The sequence below is a fragment of the Musca domestica genome, unplaced genomic scaffold (genome assembly GCF_030504385.1).
Source record: "Musca domestica strain aabys unplaced genomic scaffold, Musca_domestica.polishedcontigs.V.1.1 9, whole genome shotgun sequence".
Lineage (NCBI taxonomy): Eukaryota > Metazoa > Arthropoda > Insecta > Diptera > Muscidae > Musca > Musca domestica.
This window is the reverse complement of record NW_026712435.1, coordinates 14,733,598-14,756,471: the sequence shown is the minus strand read 5'-3', so window position 1 is coordinate 14,756,471 and position 22,874 is coordinate 14,733,598. Positions and strand designations below refer to the sequence as shown.

The following is a 22,874-nucleotide window of genomic DNA, read 5'->3' as shown; positions in this document are numbered from 1 at the left end:
TTTCAATTCTATAATTCAAACAAACAAACAAGGACAACAATGTTCAAATTTCTGTTCACTGCTGCTGCTGCTGAATTATGACTGGATTTGGTGGCATGGTGGTGTTGGTGTTGGTAGAAAGAACACTGCCTGGTATATTGGTGTGGGAGCAGCAACACCAGAGCGTAATTTACAATAAATTTCAAATTGTCATGTTTACGCATTTTGCATTTTTACAACCGTTTTCATTATGACTTGTTTTGTTGGTGTCTCATTTTACATGTTGGCATACTGCCTCCGCCCCTCAACCCATACTTCCGCCTTTCGGCTGAGATCTCAGTGGATGTTGGCTGACTGGTTAGCATTACATTTTTGGCCTCTGTAATGCTGCTGCAAAGTCATGCCTCTATGACTGGCTGGCTGACTCGCTGGCACTGCATGGATTTCTGAACAACTTTATTTAAATGGCCATAAAACAAGTTCTTCTCGTCTCGCATTTATTTGCTTTGGAGAAGTTACAGGGAGTTGGTTGGTATCTACATAAATGTCCGTCTCTCTGTCTGTCTGTCTGCCTATATTCCGGAGTACCAGCATGACTGTGTAAGTATGTGTGCGTGCCGGTTCGTCATTAAATTTCAAATGTTGTTTAGCTTTCTGTTGTATTTATGCGCCTGTCTTTACAAGTCACATAGTCACTTGGATGGAAATCTAAAATCTGAATTGTTTATTACTTCGCCGGTATAGATATTATATTTCTCTAATGTGCTGAGCCTTCACACATTTCTCCAAACCCACCCCTCCGCCGAAAGAAATCTTCTATTCACATTTGATTTGTATAGAACGCCCGATGAATTTAAAAAAAGCAACGTCAATATTCTAAACATTTTAAATAATCATAAAACCACATAAATGTGAAAAAATATAAAAAAAGAAAACGCAATAAACAACACACAAAACAAACAAACAAATCACAAACATGCAAATTCAATATTTGCTTAAGATTAAACAATAAACATTTTTCTTTTTGCATGATATCAAATAGACAAAGCAAACACAGTACGCCCCAATAATATTGGGGAAGATTATGAATTATGGTATTATACATGATATTGATATTTTTATTGAATGCAAATGAGATATGGACAATAAGGCAGGATATTTGATGGCTGGAAGGTTTGGTTTCCGAGATATTTGGATAATTTTCGTGGAATTCCTATGATACGATTAAGAAAGTATTGATTGTTAGAGGATTGTCAGGTTTCTAGCCAAGGCCTTTTTGTACCTAGAAAACAGGAGTTTTATTGAATACCTGAATTACCCTTGGGTTGAAACGAAACCACATATTTTCCTACTTATCAAATAATGAATAAACGCAATGCAGGGTAAGTACCGCCGATTACAAACTCGAAGGTTGTGGGCCCGAGATTCGATGTCGGCAATCGAAAAAACACTCTCGTGAGTAGTAAATTTTTGTCAAAGTAGTAGTCAAGTGGAAAATTACTTTGTGTGTGTGTGTAGAGTCAAAGCGGTTTCAATGACGGCAGAAGCAGAATATTACAAGGGACCGATAAAGCAACCACACTATTAGCAGAGATGGACCTCAGGAATATTTATTTCTGTTACGTTTTCAGCTGCGGCTTAAAAAAATGCACATAGGTATTGCAAATAAAACTACGGTATGACATAACCTAAAAGAGTACTCTGTCAGAGTAGAGTAGAATATTTTCGATTTCCAACGAATTGTACTCGGACTTGAAAATCAACATAGAATATTAAAATTCTTCTTTTTACTCGCTGGAGTACTTCCGCTCGAATTCGGGCGAGTTTTACTCTAGACTCGAATACGGACAAGCATTGATTAAGGAATGGGAGTTTTTGCTGGGTAATATTTGGAAGCAAACATTTCCTCAGCCATATGGCTACAGAGGTTAAATATCATTTCATACGTCCAATCTGGGGGCGTCCGTCCGCCCGTTTGTCTGACTACTGCCCCCTCTAACTCTTGAAGGAAGTATCCGATGTAGTCTAAACTTGGTATATCGTAATATTATCATTTGGTTTAGATGGAGTTCGGAGATGGTCTAAATTTTCCCAAAAAATTATTTACCTCATGGAACAATAAAGTACCATCCTATTTTGTACAAACTTTGCAAATCCAAATATTTTTATAAGTACTAGGTGTGAAAATATACAATATCGACCCACTCCTTCAAGTGCCTCCCCCACGAAGGGTTAAAATTTGGAATAATTATAACTGTTATAAAATGTGAAATATGAGTCCGATTGTTCTCAAATTTCGTACATCTCAATATTTTTACCGAGGTAAGATCTAGTATAAAGAACGGTTAGAACGGGAGAGCCTTTCTGGTACCTCCCCCACAAAGGGTTCAAAATTTTGAAGAAACATGAGGCCCATATAACGCAAAATAAACATCCGATTCCTTTCCAACTCGGCACATTCAAATATTTTTATCAACAGAAAATATGTTATGAAGATGGGATACATCGGCCCACTCCTTCAAGTACCTCCCCCACGAAGGATCACAATTTGGAATAATTGCAACTGTTATAACATATGAAATATGAGTCCAATTGTCTTCAAATTTCGTACATCTCAATATGTCTACCAAGGAAAAATCTGGTATGAAGAACGGATGGAACGGGCCACACTTTATGGTACCTCCTCCACAGAGGGTTAAAATTTGGAATTACTATGAAGCTCATAAAATGCGAAACAAGTTTTCAATTCCTTTCAAACTCAGCACATCTCAATATATCTATCAATGCTAGATCTGGCGTGGAGATAGGATAAATCGCGCCACTAATTCTGGTGCCTCCCCCAACAACGGGTCAAAGTTTGGAATAATCGTATATCTCATAAAGAGCGAAATAAAAGCTCGATTATCTTGAAATTTCATACATCCTAATATTTCTATCAACACAACATCAGGTGTGAAGATAGAATGTGTCAGACAATTCCTTCTGGTAGCTCCCTCACAACGGGTCAACATTTTTAATAATTATATCTCTTATAAAACGAGTCAAAATTTGGAATGATTATATCTCTCTTACATTGCGAAATAAAATTTTTTTTATCAACACAACATCAGGTGTGAAAATGGAATCTGCCGGACAAATCCTTTTGGTACGTCCCCACAACGTGTCAACATCTTGAATATTATATCTCTCATAAAATGCGAAATAAGAGTCCGATTATCTTCAAATTTTAATCTCATAAAACTCAAAATAAACATCCCATTCCTTTTAAACTCAGCGCATCTCAATATTTCTGTCAACACATGATCAAGTGTGAAGTTTTGTCGTGAAGGTGGGATATATTGGCCCACTTCTTCTGGCCATCCCCCACATCGGGTAAGAATTTTGTATAATTACATCTTTCATAAGATTCATAATAAGCTTCGATCTATTCAAAACTTCACACATCCCAATATTTTTACTACCGCAAAATCTGGTGTGAAGATGACAGATACATGTCCACCCCTTCTGGCGCCTCCCCACACAAAGGGTCACTGTTTCCAATTACCTATATCTCTCATAACTTGCCAAACAAATCAGCGATTCTTGGCATATCTAAAAATTTCTCTCAAACCGAGTTCTGCTGTGGATATGATTTTATTGGCCCACTCCTTATCTTACCTCCGCCACAAAACGTTACAATTTTGAATAAAAATCATTTGCAAAGGAAAAATACTATAGTTGACCCTGTTCAACCTCTGACCATCTCTTACTGCCTCATAAAATATTTAGTTATTTTTCCAAGGTACAGCTTTGATGTTCCCCAGTATAAATCGAATCCAGATGTGTCCATGTAAATAAAATTCAATATATTACTGAGTGATTACGAATGTCTATAGAAACAAATTTAAAAATTGTGGCAAGGATATTATTCAGGAGGATATAAAGATTTTGTAAGCCCTTATTGGATACGGCCACGAAAAATACGTGTGAACCAAACTACTCCAGAGTTTTTAGGGGTGCAGAAAAAAACGAGAACAAAAACGGGCTACCCGAAATAAAACTTTATGTAACTACCAAGCATATTAGATCCTCTCCACACAGTGGTGTCGCCCATAAATAATCAACTGATTTAAATCTGGCATACATTTTTAACTATGTTCCACAAAAAAAAAACAAAAAAAAAAACACAAATCCAACAACAACTTCAGTTTATGAGCTACTAACGTGACGACTACAACCTCAAGTAGTCAATTAACAACGACGGAAAAAAATGAGCAACTACCATCGGTGGCAATAGAAATAAATACAACTTGAATTTATTTATTTTCAACATGGCTTCCATAGAATGCATATCCATGGAGTTAATTTATTGGCGCCATCAGATACAAAAACAAACTGCAAAAAAAAAAAAACTAAACTCCATAAACATATCTGCATGTAGTATCTTCAGACTTACCCAATATGGCAATGTGTTTCTAATATATGACCAACATTTCGCTGTTGGATGTCCTCGAACGCATGCAATATTTCGTTGAATTTTGCATAATTCCCATGACGTTTGGATTTTTTTTCTTCTGGTGCTGCAACCAAAACCTGCACGTAAAGAAATGTTGGCGTCATCACTTTGTCGCCGCCAATTGGCTCCACTGGCAAATGGAAGACAAACTAACCCACAAAATGTCCAAAAGATTGAGGGGGAGGGGGAAAAAACCTGTACATGTAATTAAATAGCAATTTTCAAGTGATTTTACATTAAAATTTATACCAATCACGTAGCGGAACATTAGTGGGAAATTAAATGTTTAAAAAAAGTTAAATTAGTTTACTTAACTTGTGGTTGTGGCTAACTTTGAAAAATATTAGTAATGCACTACAAATAATGAAGATTTCGTAATATAATTGCTTTCAGGGAAATTTTCCACCGCAAATTTTCCGCTCCCATTTAGAGGGGAATCTTCTGCATTTTCAGGGATATTTTTATAACCTCAGCCATATGGCTAGAGAGGGCATATATCATTTGACTCGGCCCAACAGTGCCTCATCGAAATAACGGTTTTAGACCCTAAGTCTCTACGGACCAAATCCGTTTCAGGACATTTGCAATCGATCTAGAGATGTCCGTACGACGGGCTGGTGCGCACGATAACTGTCGAAGGGAGGATACGATTTAGTCCAAACTTGACACATCGTAACATTATTATCAAACTTAAATCGAGTTCGTAGATGGGCAATATCGGTCCACTCTTTCTGGTATTTCCTCCACAAAAGGTCGAAATTTAAACAAAAAATATTTTATTGCCAAGGAGGAGAAAGGAAAATCCGATTTTGCTCCAACTTTGCAAATCCTAATATTTGCATCAGTGCCAGTACAGGTGTGAAAATGGACAATATCGATCCACTTCATTAAGAACCTCCCCCACAAAGGGTCAAAATGTTGAATAATTATAACTCATTTAAAATGTGATTTAAAAATCCGATTTTCTTTAAGTAACATACATCATAATATTTTTATTAGCCCAAGGTCTGGTGTACGGATGGAATATATCGGTCCGCTTCGTTTGGTACCTCCCCACAAAGGGTCAAAGTTTTGAATAACCAAAGCTTAACAAGTATCCGGTTCTCTTCATATTCCACACTCCCCATAATTACTACTAACACAAGATCTGCTGTGAAGATGGAATATATCGGTCCACTCCTTCTGGTAACTCCCCCACAAAGGGTCAAAATTTTGATTACCCATGAAGCTCATAAAACGCTATTCCGATTCCATTCAGACTTGGTACATCTCAATATTTTTATCAACACACGATCTGTTATAAAGATTGTAGAGATCGGAACATTTCTTCTGGTATCTCCCCCACATAGGGTTCAAGATTTAAATAAACAAAACACTAAATGAAAGCGAAATAAGCATCCAGCTCTCTTCAAATTTCTAGTACCTCCCCCATAAAGGTTCAAAATTTTGATTATCCATGGAGCTCATAACACGCCAAAATTACATCCGATTCCATTCAGACTTGGCACATCTCAACATTTCTATCAACACAAGATCTGTTACAAATATGGTAGAGATCGGCCCATTTCTTCTGTAACCTCCCCGACAAATAGACAAAGTTTTGAATAAAAAAATAAAATCCGAAATAATGATCCAGTTCTCTTCATATTTCACACATCAAATTATTTCTAATAACACAAGATCTGCTGTGAAGATGGAACGTATCGGTTCACTCCTTCTGGTACCTCCCCCACAAAGGGTCAAAATTTTGATTATCCATGGAGCTCATAACACGCCAAAATTACATCCGATTCCATTCAGACTTGACATATATCAACATTTCTACCAACACAAGATCTGTTATAAAGATGGTAGAGATCGGCCCATTTCTTACCTACCTACCCGACAAAGAGACACAGTTTTGTATAACTAAAACGAGCATAAAATCCGAAATAATCATCAGTTTCTCTTCATATTTCACACATTCCATTACTACTAACAGAAGATCTGCTGTGAAGATGGAATATATCGGTCCACTACTTCTGGTACCTCCCCAACAAAGGGTCAATATTTTGAATATCCATGACGCTCATGAAACGAGAAAATAACATCCGATTCCATTCAGACTTGGTACATCTCAATTTTTCCGTCAACACAAGATCTGTTATAAAGATGATAGAGATCGACCCATTTCTCGTGGTACCTCCCCAACATTGAAAAACAAAATGCTCAAAGTAAACGAAATAAGTATCCAACTCTCTTCAACTTTCTCACATACAAACATTTTTGCTAACACAAGATCTGTTGGAAGGTGATATATATCTGCGACCCCTTCTGGTACCTCACCCATATAGGGTCACAATTTTTAGTACTTTTATCTGTCATAACTTGCGAAACAACTCAGCGATTCTTTACAACTTGCTATATCTTTATATTTCTCTCAGCTAGAAACCTGAGATGAATATGGAACTTCGCATAAAATTGGATAAAAATGTTCGATTTCTTGCAATTTTGCCCATACCAATATTTTTATATGTTTTAGATGAAGTATGAAAATGGAATACTTCGGTCGACTATACCTATTACCTCACTCACATTTTAACATTTTCTAAAAATTATCACATATCTCATATAAAGTGAAGGAAGTAGTCGATATAGTCCAAACCTGGCACATCGCAATATTTATATCACATTTATTTAGGTCCGATACAAAATGGACAATATTGGCCCATTCCTTCGGAAGTTACACATCAAAACACAAATCAAAATATATTTAATAATTCGAACATTGGCTGAGGGTATACATCTGGCGGCAAAACCGACTAGTACCCCTTAATTTGTTAGTTTCCAGTCTTAATAAAATTCTGCCACTTGTTTATGTTAATAAACATCTATGTCATGTCGCAACAATGAAAATTTTGCTATAAAAACAAGTACTAGGTATCGTTATACATTGTTTACAACAATAAATAACATTTATGCAAATTAATTATTATTTGTTAAAATAAATTTCATACTAACCGCTTTAAATTGTAATTTATGTTTTTCCATGACAACAGGGCACATTAAAAGTCCAAATGAATCTAAATCATTAAAAAATTTACATTTTTATTTAGTAAATTCATATACCTGGAAAATACTCAAGGTATTGTTTTTTTTTTTTTTTTTTTCAAAACAATTATCGAAAATTCCATAATGGAATAGTAGAAGCAAGTGTTAATTATTAAATTTACACACCGTTTAAAGGCATGCCTGCATAGCAATCTACAGAAAAAAACTAAAGTGGCTACATGTAAATGAACACGTGACAGAACATGTTAAGCCACCACCACCTCGCCCTCTGGGTAGTTGATGATAGGCCTGCCACTATTTAGAATATCACTGAATTTTGATTGAAATCTACACGAGCCATTCACCAAAACGAAGTGGCTAACAAGCCTCACTGCCAGCTTTGACAAACCCTTTTTCAGCAGAAATTCACAATTCTATTGAATGGGAAATATTTAAACGCCAGCCATGGAACCGTGTTCGAAAACAAAAAACAACAAAACAAAAAACCAACAAACAAAATTGCCTATAAAACAATTACTAAATCCAATCACGTGATAGAGCCCTTTAACATGAAAATAAACAAACAAACAGCAATAACAACAACAAAAATCACACAAAAAATGGGTGTTACAATTCTAAATGATTGTTGTTGCTGTAGCCGCTATTGTTAATCGAACATGAAAAATGTAAGCTATGAGCGATGAATATTTAATGAAATTCTGACGAACAGAACATGGGAGAAAATTTCGGGGCCCTGATGACCAGCAGTAAAGCGTGAATGTGATGTATCAATGAATAAATCACGGTTATCAAAACACCATTAGATTCCACAAATATACGTTTCTTAGGATTAATTTATTAGGGCGATTGGAGATTTTTCATGGAATTTTATTAGAGATATGCATAAATTCGGAACAGAACTACATATTTCTCGAAAGACAAAATTTTTGTGCACAGATTGTATTTACATACCACTGAGTTACTGAAAGAGGGTCACATCTCAAAAAATTTAGTTTCGAGAAAAATACATTTTAAGTTATCGCTTGAAATTGTGCTTTCCGAGTTTAAAAAGATTATTACACAAAAAGTTATATAACTACATATATCAGATGTTAGCAGTTAATTTCAAGCATTGTTTGAAGTATATATGCGCTTCATAAACTTAATTACTTATTTCTTGATTTATGTCAAACTCTAAGAAAAAGCTGTAACTAATTGAGTTCGACAGATATCAGCATGGAAATTTTAGTAGAAAGGTAGATGAGATTGGTAACAAAAATAGAAATTGCTACCTCCGTCCCTAAGTTCATATATACATTAGGGTTATATATTTTTTGCATTTCTTGCAAGTATCAAAAATACCACCACTAGCCATGTAGAGCTAAAAAATTAATACAAAAAATGCACTATCATTTTTCCATAATATTTAAAAAATTTTCTGCACCCATTGCATACAATTTTCCGTTGGAATTTTTACTAATTTTTAAAACGATATTTTTTGGAATTAAATATAATCGTCACTATTCGACCATTTTACTTACATACCCTCAATACATGATTAACTCTAAATCGCTATTTTTATACCCTCAGCCATATGGCTAGAGAGGGTATATATCATTTGATACAGTCAAACGTGCCTCATCGAAATAACGATTTTAGACCCTAGGTCTCTTTGGACCAAATCCGTTTCGAGACATTTGGAACGATGTCCATCCGCCTGTCTGTCTGTCTGGCTGGCTGGTGCTCACGATAACTCTCGAAGGGAGTATCCGATTTGATCCAAACTTGATACATCGTAATATTATTATCAAATTTATATTGATTCCGGAGATGGGCAATATCGGTTCACTCCTTCTGGTACCTCCCCCACAAAATGTCAACATTCTCAAAGAAAATAATTTACTGCACAGAAAGACGATGATAATCCGATTTTGCTCCAAATCCTAATATTTGCATTTGTGCTAGGTCAGGTGCGAAAATGGACAATATCTGTTCACTCCAACAAGTACCTCCCCCACAAAGGGTCAAAATTTTGGATATTTTTAACTCTTATAAAATGTGATATAAGTTTCCGATTGTCTTCAAACTACACATATCACAATATTTTTATTAACCCAAGGTCTGGTATCAAAATGAGATATATCGGCTCACCCCTTCTGGTACCTCCCCCACAAAGGATCAAAATTTTGAGTATCCAATGCAGCTCATAAATCGCGAAATTAACATCCGATTCCGTTCAGACTTGGTACATCTCAATATTTCTATCAATACAAGATATGTTATAAAGATGGTAGAGATCGGACCTTTTCTTCTGGTACCTCCCCCACATATGGTTCAAGTTTTTGAAAAACAAAACGCTCAAAGAAAGTGAAATAAGCATCCAACTCTCTTCAAATTTTACACATTTAAACATTTTTGCTAACACAAGATCTGTTATGAAGATGATATATATCTGCGAACCCTTTCTGGTAACTCACACTCAAAGGGTCTCAATTTCCAATACAAATCCGACAGTCTTGTTGACTGTCATTCTTTACAACTTGCTATATCTAAATATTTCTCTTAACCAGAAATCTGATATGAATATGTAATTTATCAAAATTTAAGATTGGATATAAATGTTCGTAATTTGTAATTTTGCCCATACCAATATTTTTATCTGTATTAGAAGAAGGATGAAAATGGAATAATTCGGTCGACTACATCTGTTACCTGACGCATATTTCCCCGTTTTCCAAAAATGTACACATATCTCACATAAAGTATTGGAAGTAGTCGATAAAGTCCAAACCTGGCACATTGTAATATTTTCATCAGTCTTAGGTCGGATACGAATTGGTAAATATTGGCCAACTGCTTCGGAACCTACTCAAGGCTGGGGGTATACATCTGTCGGCAAAACCGATTGATAATATTTTACTTGTTTTTTTATTTTATTTTATTTTATTTGATTTATTACTTTTCTTTTTTGAAAGCAGGAAATAAAATCGACCAAATGGCCATCTCAAACACGCTTATCCAAATTTAAAATGCCCTATGTCATCGATAGCCTTAATTCCGCATTAGATATCTTGAATCGACGCTGGGCTGTTGGCGTAGACATTTTCTTTCATGTGTCCCTAAGGGGATGTCATGATGACAAACTCTAGGTGGCCAAATGAAATCACCTCTTTGAGAGATAACACGATCCGATCTACTTGTCAAATGTCGGCAACTGTAATTTTTGAATACCAGGTGATTTAAATTTCCACCTTCTGTTGGAATACCTTTTGCAATTATTAGGAATTTAGTTGCTTTTCGTGTACTTGGTACTCTTACTTGTCGTAAAAGTGCTAAGATTCTCGGCGCTTTGTGTGAATAAACTATTGAAAAAATAGCCCAGAATTTCAAGTTCCTATTGAGGAAATTGTGATGATTAAATAAAAAACAAAACATTTTCTTTTTTCCGAGAAGATGTGTTCACAATCTTTTACTTTCATTTATTTGTATTGCTTTTATTTGGTCAGCAGTTCTGGTCTTATTTCTCTTAAAAATGTCTAACAACTGCTCAAACAATATCTAGTAAATTTATTTTTAGAACAGACATGTAATATCTAATATTGACGTTCATTAATAAACATAATAGCATTGAATGCGATGACATACCAAGAAAACAATTAATTAAAAAAAAATAAAAATATTCCTAACGAAATGAATACACTAAATATTCATAAAATGGTAACGCTTATAAGACGCTATTAGATGTAATGTGCTTTATTTTTTTTTTCTCGCCTAAGAGTTTAAAAATGCTATAGATAAATGTAAGAAAAGTCACTCTACAAATAACTGTAATATGAAGTGTGATCTGGCATTTTCATACGACACATCACTTCTGCTATCAAACACTTGTAGCTGTTTTTTTTTTTTTTATTTTCTTTGGTTGCATTGTTGTTACCATAATTTATAATTTGTTTTATTTCATTAAAGAATTTTTAAAGCAAATTTCATTTCTTATATCATTACACGAAAATATAAATTCTGTATTTCGCATCTGAAGGACATTTGATAAGTGGAAAATATGACTGGAAATAAAATATCGATAACCATAAGTCGAGTTTACATATTTTACCAGAATCAAATCTTTGATATTTCTCAATACAAAAATCTAATTACTAATTCCCAGACGCAATCCTCTAGAAACCTTTCAGAATTATATTTCATAAAAATAATTAGAGTTCCACAGATTACGACAGAGAGAACTCATTACAACCATCTATGGCATGCTATAATTATTGCCATTAGAATTTTATGTTTCCTAAAAATAATTTCGGTATTGGTGAAAATGTTCCCCCTCCCCCTCTATGCTAGACGACAAAACAATTAGGAAATCAGCAATAATACTAATTACAAAAAGTATTTATTAACAAATCCATAAAACTCTTTCCGAATGTTAATATCATCAGCTAAGCATAGAACATAAAAAATGACAATTCTCTTTTTTTATGACTCTCCAATCAATTAATTTATATTACCCCCCAAAAAAAAGAACATATGGCAGTGGTTTGCCAGCGGGATTTCAGGCAAAGTCTACAGCATTAATTCCATGTTTACACCCACGCACACAAACACACACACACACAGAGAAAGAATTGTGTCTGGAACGACATTAGATATTTACTGGGAGGGTTAATAATAAATGTTCTCAACATCTTTTTTTTTTTATTGGTGAACTTCATCCATTAGGCCATAAACGTTGAACATTGACATACCAGCTAGTCTTTCACAATTTCGGCAGAGTAAATTTATAGCCATTTTTTTTTATATTTAGTAGCAGCATGATAAGTAAATTAAAACTGCCAAATATATGGGCGAAATATTAACACAAATGATTTTTTATTCAGTTTTATTGAAATCAGTTAATTTTTATAATTTTTTTGGATTACTAAATGTTGTTTGGAAACTGAATCGGTTTTGCCGACAGATATATACAGATGCCTTGCGTTATGGTTTTTCAAACTGTTGACCCTTTATAGCTGTGGTTCTGAGAGGTGGTCCATTTTGCATCTGACCTAAATCCGATATAAATATTGCAAGTGCCAGATTTGGACTATATTGACTACTTCTTTCAGATCTTATGAGGTATTTGATAATTTTTGTAAAATGTAGAAACATGCGTAAGGTACCATATATAGCGGACAAAAGTATTCCATTTCATTCGAACAATTCGAACATTTATTTCAAATTTTATGCGAATAAATGATAATGAAAAATTAGGCACCAGAAGTGGTTGGCCGATAGATTCCATATTCACATCATATCTCTGGTTTAGGGAGCTATTAAGATATAACAAGTTTGAAAAGCATCGCTGGCTCGTTTTGAAAGTTATGAGAGAAAAAAATTGTGACCCTTTGTGGGGGACGTACCAGAAGTGGTTGAGTGATATCTATCATCTTCATCTTGTGTTAATAAAAATATTGGGATGTGTGAAATTTGAAGAGAATCGGATGTTTATTTCGCATTTCATTGGCATTTTGGTTATTACAAATTTTAGCCCCTTTGAGGGAAGTACCAGAAGGAGCGTTCCAATATATCCCATCTTCACATCAGATCTTGTGTTAATAAAAATATTAGGGTGTGAGAAATTTGAAGGGAATCGGATGCTTATTTGGCATGAAACCTTTTGGTTATTTAACATTTTAGGCCCTTTGTGGGGGAGATACCAGAAGGAGTGAACCGATATCTACTATCTTCACAACAGAAATATTGGACTGTATGAAGTTTAGAATGAATGAATGAATTTATTAGAGATATAATTATTCAAAATTTTAACCCGTGTTTGGGGAGGTACCAGAACGAGTGGTGTGATATACAGGGTGAGATGAAAACTGCAACGAACTTCAGACTGCTGTCATTTCTAAGCCACTCGTCAGACAGCTGTTAAAATTATTCCAGTGACACCTCATTATATTGTTTACAAGCGTACAAAAGCATTTTGGTGAGAATTTTCCAGAAAAAAAAAGTTATTCGTGATGGAATTCAAGCGTGATAGTGTGATTTCTTTATATTTGGCTGGAAAGCCAAAAGTGGCTATTGTTAGAGCACTCCAGCATTTAAATGTCTCGAACCATTGCTCGTTACCGTGATACTGGTAGCGTAGCCCGACGTCAAGGAAGTGGACGGAAGAAAACAGTAACATCAGCAGAAATGGTTCTAGAATAAAGAAGCGACTTGATCGAAACCCGCGTCGTAGTGGCCGAAAAATGGCTCGTGAGCTGAACAAATCGCAATATTCCATTCGGTAAATATTGAAAAATGAGCTCGGGGTAAAGCCATTGAAATTCCAGAAAGTGCAAGAACTTACACCGCAACAGAAAGAAAATAGACTCAAAAGAGCTAAAGAGTTGCTTCGCTTGGGCGAAAGTGGTGAACTGCCGAATTTGGTTTTCTCCGATGAGAAAACATTCGTTGTCCATCAAAACTCAAGCGCCGGCCATAGTGATGGTGTGGGCCGTCATAACAGCCGATGGTCGCTCTCCGCTCATATTAATCGACCGTGGCATCAGAATAAATGCCGAATATTATCGTGAAAATATTCTGGAGGGTGTATTAAAGCCTGGGGCACGCAAACATTTTGGCCGCAGACCTTGGACATTCCAACAGGACTCAGCACCAGCGCACTCAACACGCGCCACCCAGGAATGGTTACAAAATGAGGTTCCTCGCTTCATTTCCAGCGCACAATGGCCACCAAAATCTCCGGATACCAATCTGTTGAACTATTTTGGTGTCTGGAGTATTTTGGAAAGTAAGGTTGGCAGTAAAAAAATACCAAGTGTCGATCACCTCAAGCAAGCGCTTCGCCGGGAATGGGCCAAAATACCGCAGAACAACATTCGGGCAACGTGTGACGGTTTCATTGGCCGTTTGAAGGCCATAATTCGTGCCAAAGGTGATCAATTCGAACAAATGTAAATTTATTCTAAAATTTGTTGCTATTTCCGACATGTTTTGCTATCATTCAATAAAGTTTAAAAAAATGGGAAAATTATGGCGCTCGACTTTGTTGCAGTTTTTTTATCTCACCCTGTATATGTGTCAAGTTTGAAAACAAATAATACCTCTCATCGGCTACATTTTTTACCATCTCAGCATACATATATTAATATAAAATCGAATATTATTTAAGAATATATATATGCAAAAAAACTTCCAAAATTTGTCAAATTTACAAAACTGGCAAATTCTTGAAATATCCTACAACTTTGATTATATTTAAATTTTTAAAATTCTATATAAATGGAATAAAAACATATTTTTTGCTTATTTTTATATTAAATAGGCTTATGTTTTTTCCAACTAACTATAAATATTTTCCTCTTCTTCTTTCCTTTCTTTCTTTTTTCTAAATTGTTATAAAAAATTAAAATGAAAATAAATATTTTTACCATTTCAAAAACAGTTTAAAAAATTGTTTGCTAGCATCATCATTGTCATTTCACCTTTATTCCTCTAGCATTCCATTTCAATATTTCAGATGTTGATTTATACACGAATATTCCCCAGTGACTTACTAACGAGTGATGAGTTTCTATAAAACGAATCCACACTGACAGTTTATTTTTTTTCTTTCTCTACAACACAAAGCAAACATTTGATGACATTTTATAAATAATGGCTTGTGTTTTATAAAAAACAGTTCCCTACTTTATGGGGACATTCTATCCAACTCCCCTTGTGGTTGTGGCGAAGAACTGAAATGAAATGTCGAAAAAAACAACAGTTAAAAAACTGAAAACTGTTCCATATTCGTTTTGTGTGTTTCACAAAAGGATAAAAAATAAAAAAGGAGAAATTGTTAAAAGTGAGTGAAAAACACCAACATAAAGGCACAACACAACAAGAACAACAACATATGCCCGGAAATATGCCACAAATAAAATAAGATAAAAAAACAGCCTGAATACACACTTTCTGTGTGTGAACATCATCCCAAATAGTGTGGTATGACAGGGTGTGCATGACTGTGTGAATCATTCTTAAAATAGTTCATATTTGTCATGCTTTGTTTTTCTCCTCTTGTTTTTTTGTTCGTTATTTTTTGTGACATTTCGTTGTGCAGCATTTTGTTTGGTAAGCTAGGAAAATTCTTAAACAACATATTTTGTGGCTTTTATGCTGTCATGTCCTGCAAGTAAGTGTGGCACTTAAAAAATAGTGTTAACTTTTTTTTTTTTTTGAAACTAGAATATCCTTGTACAGTAATCCTTGAGAGCTCACACACGTACGCATCTATGCCACAACAACTTAAATTTTACAGAGAAAATTTGCCATCTCGACATGGTGGCTGGTGTTGTTGGTTGTTATGTTAGTTCAAAATTTTAAAATCATGACCTTTTTATTCCTCTGCCCTCATCCCTCAGTCCCCCTTCGTTACTCTAAAATTGTTGCAACATCAACACATTTGCCAATGTCAGCGCAATGGCAAAGAGACAACAGCGCATCATGGTTGCGGTTTCCTGCAAACAATTAGTTGTTACATTATAGCCATATATGTACATATGTCGTTGTTGTTGTTGTTGGATAAAATGAGGATTTTGTGTTAACTAGACAGATGCCACTCGGGCTGACTAAGCTGGGGTAGGCGGCTTGATATTAGCAGGGAAATGATGCAGTTTAAATATTATGGTGTTTGTAATATTTAAATTGAACGTAAACCAAATTACGTAAACAAGCCAATATTACACACACACACTTATACGCACACATACACATACAGGCAGCCAGCTAGCCATAGGCATCATATCACATTTGGCAGCGGATAAATTGATTAAAGCCCGTATTTTGTGAAATGTTAGATATTCAGTTACAGGCTGCAATATTTGTTATAAAGATGGAATTACAATGAGGTCTGATAATTTTTGGAAATATTTTGTTAGTTTTCACAAGGAGGGGGCTAGGCTAAAGAAGCTGTATTAAATCTTATTCCATATAACACCTTTAGAAGCGCGCTCTTCGATAGTCTACCTGGTCCATTAATGGCTTACATCGTACAATCTACATCCTTAATACCAAATTCCTGTATTCCAGCTCTATCTCTTCACCCAATCCCCATCTCCATATTGCAATTCCAGACACCAACACTTACCTCGATATCAAATTCCAGGATTTCGATTTTTTTCACCCAATTCCAAATTTAATACCATTTAGCACATTTCGTACAAATATAGAACGCATTTCCAAATCCACCTTCATATCTCAATTCCAGATACTAACAGGAACCCCCAATATCAAATTTGAGGATTACAGCCTTATACCTTCACACAATACCAAATTTAGTACCATTTAGTACATTTCGAATCATTATAGGACACATTTCCAAATACATCTCCAAATCTCAATTTCAGATATTAACAGAGACTTCGATATAAAATCCCTATCAACTAAGACCAAATTTAGTACTATTTAGTACTTTTCGTACAATGACAGTTCATGTTTCCCAAACCACAGACACCAACAAAGACATCTATGTCAAATTTCAGAATATCAGCTCCATTCCTTCACCCAAAACCAAATTTAGTACCTTTTAGTACATTTCAGACAATTAAAGTACACATTTCCATAACCACCACCATATCTCAACTCCAGATACCAAAAGAGACCTCAATATCAAATTTGAGGATTGCAGCCCTATCCTTTTACTCAGTACCAAGGTTGTTACCATTTAGTACATTTCATACAAACATAGGACGCATTTCCAAACCACCGACACATACTATCAGTAATCTACATATTTCAGAATGTTATCTCTATCCCTTCAACTAAGAGCAAATTTAGTACTATTTAGTACTTTTCGTACAATGATAGCACACATTTCCAAAACCACCTCCATACCAACAACCAACCAATTCCAGATACCAACAGAGAGAGAGAGAGAGAGAGAGAGAGAGAGAGAGAGACCTTAATATAAAATTTGAAGATTATATTAAGAATATTAAGATTTGGTAAAATTTAGTACATTTCGTACAGATATAGGACGCGTTTTCAAACCAGTACCAAATCTCAAACACAGACACCATCAGTAATCTTAAAATCAAACTTCAAAATTGTATCTCTATTCCTTTAACCAAGGCCAAATTTAGTACCATTTAGTACTTTTCGTACAATTCGAAAACCACCTCCATATGTAAAAGGTACTCTTGAACAGCACTATCTGTTCACCCAATACCAAATTGTACCAAATATATTACTATTTAGTACTTTTTGTGCACTATCGTTCCCAAAACCACTACTTTATTACAAACCTACCACAAACGGGGACCCCAATACAAAATTTCAGCTTCATCCATTAAACCCTAGTCCAAACTGTTTTAAATCTAGTACTATTAAGTACGCCGGTCGCACACTTAGTACACACTTCAAAAACCACCTTCATATATCAAACATAGTTTCCAACCTTGATTCTCATACCAAATTTCAAGTTTTTAGTTCTATCCGAGCACATAATACAAAATTGTACCATTTTTGAAGTTTAGTACCATTTTACAACTTTTCGTAACCTTAAAGTTCGAAAGGCCCTATCCTGCACTCTATCAGTGAACCTAATTCAAAAAGTATTCAATTTGTAGTACATTATAGTGCTTTTCGTATCCTTTCAGTACGAATTTCCAAAAACCCAGCCCAGCCTGTTCCTCGTGAAAAATTTTCAGATTTTCAGCCGTTTTGTCTGGGCCCTGATTCTTAATCAGTCAGTCAATCAGTTATATCACTACTCTCTTATTATGTGTTATTTGCACGATAGTAAATTACGATAGTAAATTACCCACCGTTTGTGTTATCAAAAAAAATGGGGTTTTTGGTCTGGAAAATCGAATGGTAAATCACTGGATTCAGCAATGTAAAGTACAGTTTTGTTTTGTGTCCCATGGCAAGGAGAAGCCACATGCGGTAGAGAGGAAAATAATTGAATCCACACTTATATTCTTATCATTTTAGTTTCTAGAAAATATTTTATTAAATTGCCCAAGTTTTCGTTTAGCTATAGTTGGTTGTATAGTGCCTCCTATTTTCAAACCAAAAAGTTGGCATACTTTTAGGCACACGAATGAAGGAAAAAGTATTTATTTGATAAAATCAGTTTTGTTTCACCTTGTACAGCTGGCCTTTGCTTTTGCAACACAATGTAAAATTGAAGAAGATACAACCTTTACCTCCATAAACTTGACCTCGTTGTGCACCTCGTTGCATTACTATTGAGAAACGTTTCACACCGCCAGCAGCATTTGGAGGTGCAGTTGTGGAACAATTGTCCAATAGATTTATGGCAATGAATTGGGTGGGATTATAGTTATTATTCGATACTTTTTGCTCAAAAGAGGATTTGCAAACATTTCAATTGGGTTGATCGTAATGATGATGCTGTTATGCCAGCACAGTGGAATGTATTAAAATAACGGGGTATTATATGAAAATTTATATTCGTTTTTTTTTTTTATTAGATAATTAAAAATTATATTCACCCCAAATATATACCCCCAATGTACAAATATAACTGCCTTGCCCAAAAAATGCCATTCATACATACTTTTTTTTCAATATTGATTTTTCAACATTGCCACTCGGTCTGCCAGTTTGTCTATCTGTGCAAATTTCCAAATCGTTATTGTCTACGAAAGGACAATGGTTTCAAATGCAGTCATGCTTGTGTAGTTCTGTGGTCATAATAAAGTACCATATACACATATGTAGGTATGTATCTATGACGTTTAGCTGCATGAATTGAAATCCTTTCGATAGATTTCCATTTTCAATATCCGCTATCATTGTAGCATAGAATTGAATTCTCCTCTTGGTTTCAATTAAATTTTAAGGTGTTAATTTAGTGCTTTTGTGGTGATTCGTTCGTAGGTAGGTGTTTGTGTGGGCGTTGGGATGTGACAGAGCATTTTCAAATTTTTATTTCCGGTCCTCAAATGTCATTTACATATGTAGCACAGCACTTTGATTATGATTGAGTGTTGTTCGATTTGTGTGTGTGCTGGAAAAGGTTAGTTTACCCATAATGTTAGAACGATATACAAAGAGACTTTTACTCATGTAAATTTAGCTTTTTGTGAAGCATACTTTTAGGAGCATTGATGTACTTTAGAATTAATGTAATACTAATTACAAAAATATTTTATAAATATCTCAATTTGCACCGATTATCCCCAATTTCAATAGGGTTCTTCCTTGGACCAAACATAGGACTTGTGGAAAATTACATCTCCATCGGCAAATAAATGCGACCTGTACTTTGTTTACAAAATCACATGGACAGACATACATAAATTCTATGGAAACCATCGAAAGAAATTATGGATCTATTTCGTTTGCTTCTACATGTTACAAACAAATGGACATAGACATAGGATATAAATATAAGGAAATATGCAGGAAAACAGGAAAATATTCGAATTTTTCAGAAACTTTGAAGATTTTGATTTGCTTGTTCCGATATTAATAACTACTTTTTATTGACTTATAATATTTGGAAAACATAATTATTTATTTCATAACATTTTCGGATATTTGGTCCAAAATTCGGAAAAAATCGAAATATTTACGATAGGGAAAAAGTCGGATTGATTACATCCAATTTTAAAGCTTGCTAGTACATCGTAATATTATTATCAAGTTTAGGTCGAGTTCGGAGATTAGTACCTCCCCCACAAAAGGTCGAAGTTTATAAAAAAAAATATATATTTTACTGCACCGGAAGAGAAAGGATAATCCAATTTTACAAATCCTAATATTTGCATCAGTGCTAGGTCACGTGCGAAAAAATTTTTTTTAGACTTGGCCAATCTCCATATTTTAATGAACACAAGATCTGTTATAAAAGTAGTAGAAATCGGACCACTCTTTCTGGTACCTCCCTCAAAATGGGTCAAAGTTTTGAATAACTAAAACGATCATACAGTAAACATCCGGTTCTCTTCATATTTCACACATTCCATTATTTCTACTAAAACAAGATCCGCTGTGAAGATGGAATATATCGGTCCACTCCTTCTGGTACCTTACCACAAAGGGTCAATATTTTGAATATTCATTACGCTCATAAAACGCGAAATTAACATCCGATTCCATTCAGACTTGATGCATTTCAATATTTCCATCAACACAAGATCTGTTATAAAGATGGTAGAGATCGGACCATTTTCTCTGGTACCTCCCCCACAAAGGGTCGAAATTATGAATACCCATAAAGCTCATAGAACGCGAAATGAGCATCCGATTCCATTCAGACTTAGTACATCTTAATATCCCCAGCAACACAATATCTATTATAAAAATGGTAGCGATCGGAGCATTTCTTCTGATACCTCCCCCACTTAGTTTTCATGGTTTCGAAAAACAAAACGCTTAAAGAAAACGAAATAAGCAAACAAACATTTTTGCTAACACAAGATCTGTTTTGTTCATTCACATAGGGTCACAATTTTCAATACTTTTATCTGTCATAACTCACGAAACTAGTCACTAGAACTAGAATATGGAATTTATGATTTCGCATAAAATTGTTAGATTTTTCTTGTAATTTTGCACATATAAATATTTTTTCTGTTCTAGATGAAGTATGAAAACTTCGGTCGACTATATCTGGTAGCTCACCCACATTTAAACATTTTCTAAAAATTATCATACATCTCATATAAAGTGAAGGAAGCAGTCGATATAGTCCAAACCTGGGACGTTGCAATATTTATATCATATTTATTTTGGGTCGATTCGAAATGGACAATATTGGTCCATTCCTTCGAAACCTACTCCGTAGAGGGTCAAACATTTGAATAATTATAACAGAAGCCAAAATATATTTAAATAATCGAACATTGGCTGAAGGCATACTTGTGTCGACAAAACCGACTGTTACTTTTTAACTACAATTTAACTATGGATTCCAGATTACGTCAAAAGTCCAAATCCAAACACCAGGAATTCATAAAAAAAAAACACATTTTAGACTTAAAAGCGTAATTCATATGAAGTTATGCAAAATTCTCCTTCAAAGCATCAATTTAAGAGGATGGCGTCAAAGACAAAAATATTCTTCGTTAAAATTTTACTACAAATCTCCATTTCTCTAAAATCTCCATTCTCCAAAAAAATAAAAAGCGAAAATATTTCTTAAGTTTCCATCAATTTTTTCTTGGCACTTTTTCGAGTTGATTCTTGAAATTAACATAAAATTTAGTTTTAGGTAGAAAGTTTCAAATATAGAATTTCATATAAATCTCGCTCATTCATGGCACTCGTGCCTGTTTTTGCTTGAACCTCATTTATTTCCACCTTAAACAAATATCAAAATGTGATGCATACCTTAGGGGATCATTTTACAAAATTAAATATTGCACGTTGAACTAGGAAATTTAAGGAAATCCGCTTTTAACTTAATACCATTCTCCTACATCCTGCTACAGGTCATAAAAAATTCTTTTCATTTCCTTCCCTTTGCACCACCAGTTTTCATTGCTTTTTCTTCCTTCCATTTGTCTATGAACATTTTATGTTGTAGAAATGACGAAAAAAAGGGCGAACCAACTTGATTTGCGTTTATGCTACTCCCTCAATTGCAACGAAAAATGCATTACAACACACTGGCGATGGTAGCATTTTATAGAGTATATATGTACACATCTCCCGTCTGAAGTTATATACAAATGTTTTTACTGCACTATTATAAGCTCGGCAAATGGTTATGTAAATTATGTATACTTATTATACATACTTTAACACATATCCATATAAATGCACAAGCATACAAACACACTTGTTAGCAATTTATATTAACACATTCAAGAGAGTATGCAATTTGGTTAGGTTCAGCATCCACAATGGGGGGAAAAGTCATGGACGAAATTTCCAATCGTTTAGATTTTAATTTACTTTTCTAAATTCAATAGAGCGTGTTTTTGAGTTACCGATAAAAATTAGTAAAATTAACGAAAAATTTCGAAAATTTAGCGATCAAAATAAAGTATACGCTAAAGGCCAGTCATATATAAAATGACATTTTTCACATTTTGCAATTAATACTTTTGTAGCAGACGTTAAGGCGCCCCAACAATTTTTAAACTTAAACAAAACGTTTAACTTTACTAAAATATCCTGTTCATTGCCATATAATATACTTATACTATGAATCTATTAATTATACTATGCTGTAAAACGTTTCAAGTAACATATTGTGTACAGCGCCTTAAAATATGTTATAAAAATGCTTAACATATATGGTTTCCGAAGGAATGGGCCAACATTGTCCATTTCGTATCGGATCTAAATAAATATTATATAAATATTGCGACGTGCCAGGTTTGGACAATATCGACTACCTGTTTCACTTTATATG

At 34.5% G+C, this 22,874-nt stretch overlaps 1 protein-coding gene and 1 long non-coding RNA gene across 2 annotated transcripts in view; one reads left to right on the top strand and one right to left on the bottom strand.

The window, feature by feature from the left end:
• Positions 1-22,874, top strand: part of LOC101898792 (division abnormally delayed protein) — a 270,655-nt gene that overhangs the window by 197,404 nt on the left and 50,377 nt on the right. The gene's annotated exons all lie outside the window — the stretch shown is intronic.
• LOC109611920 (uncharacterized) overlaps positions 4,265-22,874 on the bottom strand; it is a 66,422-nt gene continuing 47,812 nt past the window's right edge. The window contains exons 3-4 of the long non-coding RNA XR_009344213.1: positions 4,415-4,669; positions 4,265-4,353 (exon numbers count right to left, since the gene is read on the bottom strand). This is a non-coding gene — a long non-coding RNA (uncharacterized LOC109611920). The remainder of the gene's footprint in view (positions 4,354-4,414; positions 4,670-22,874) is intronic.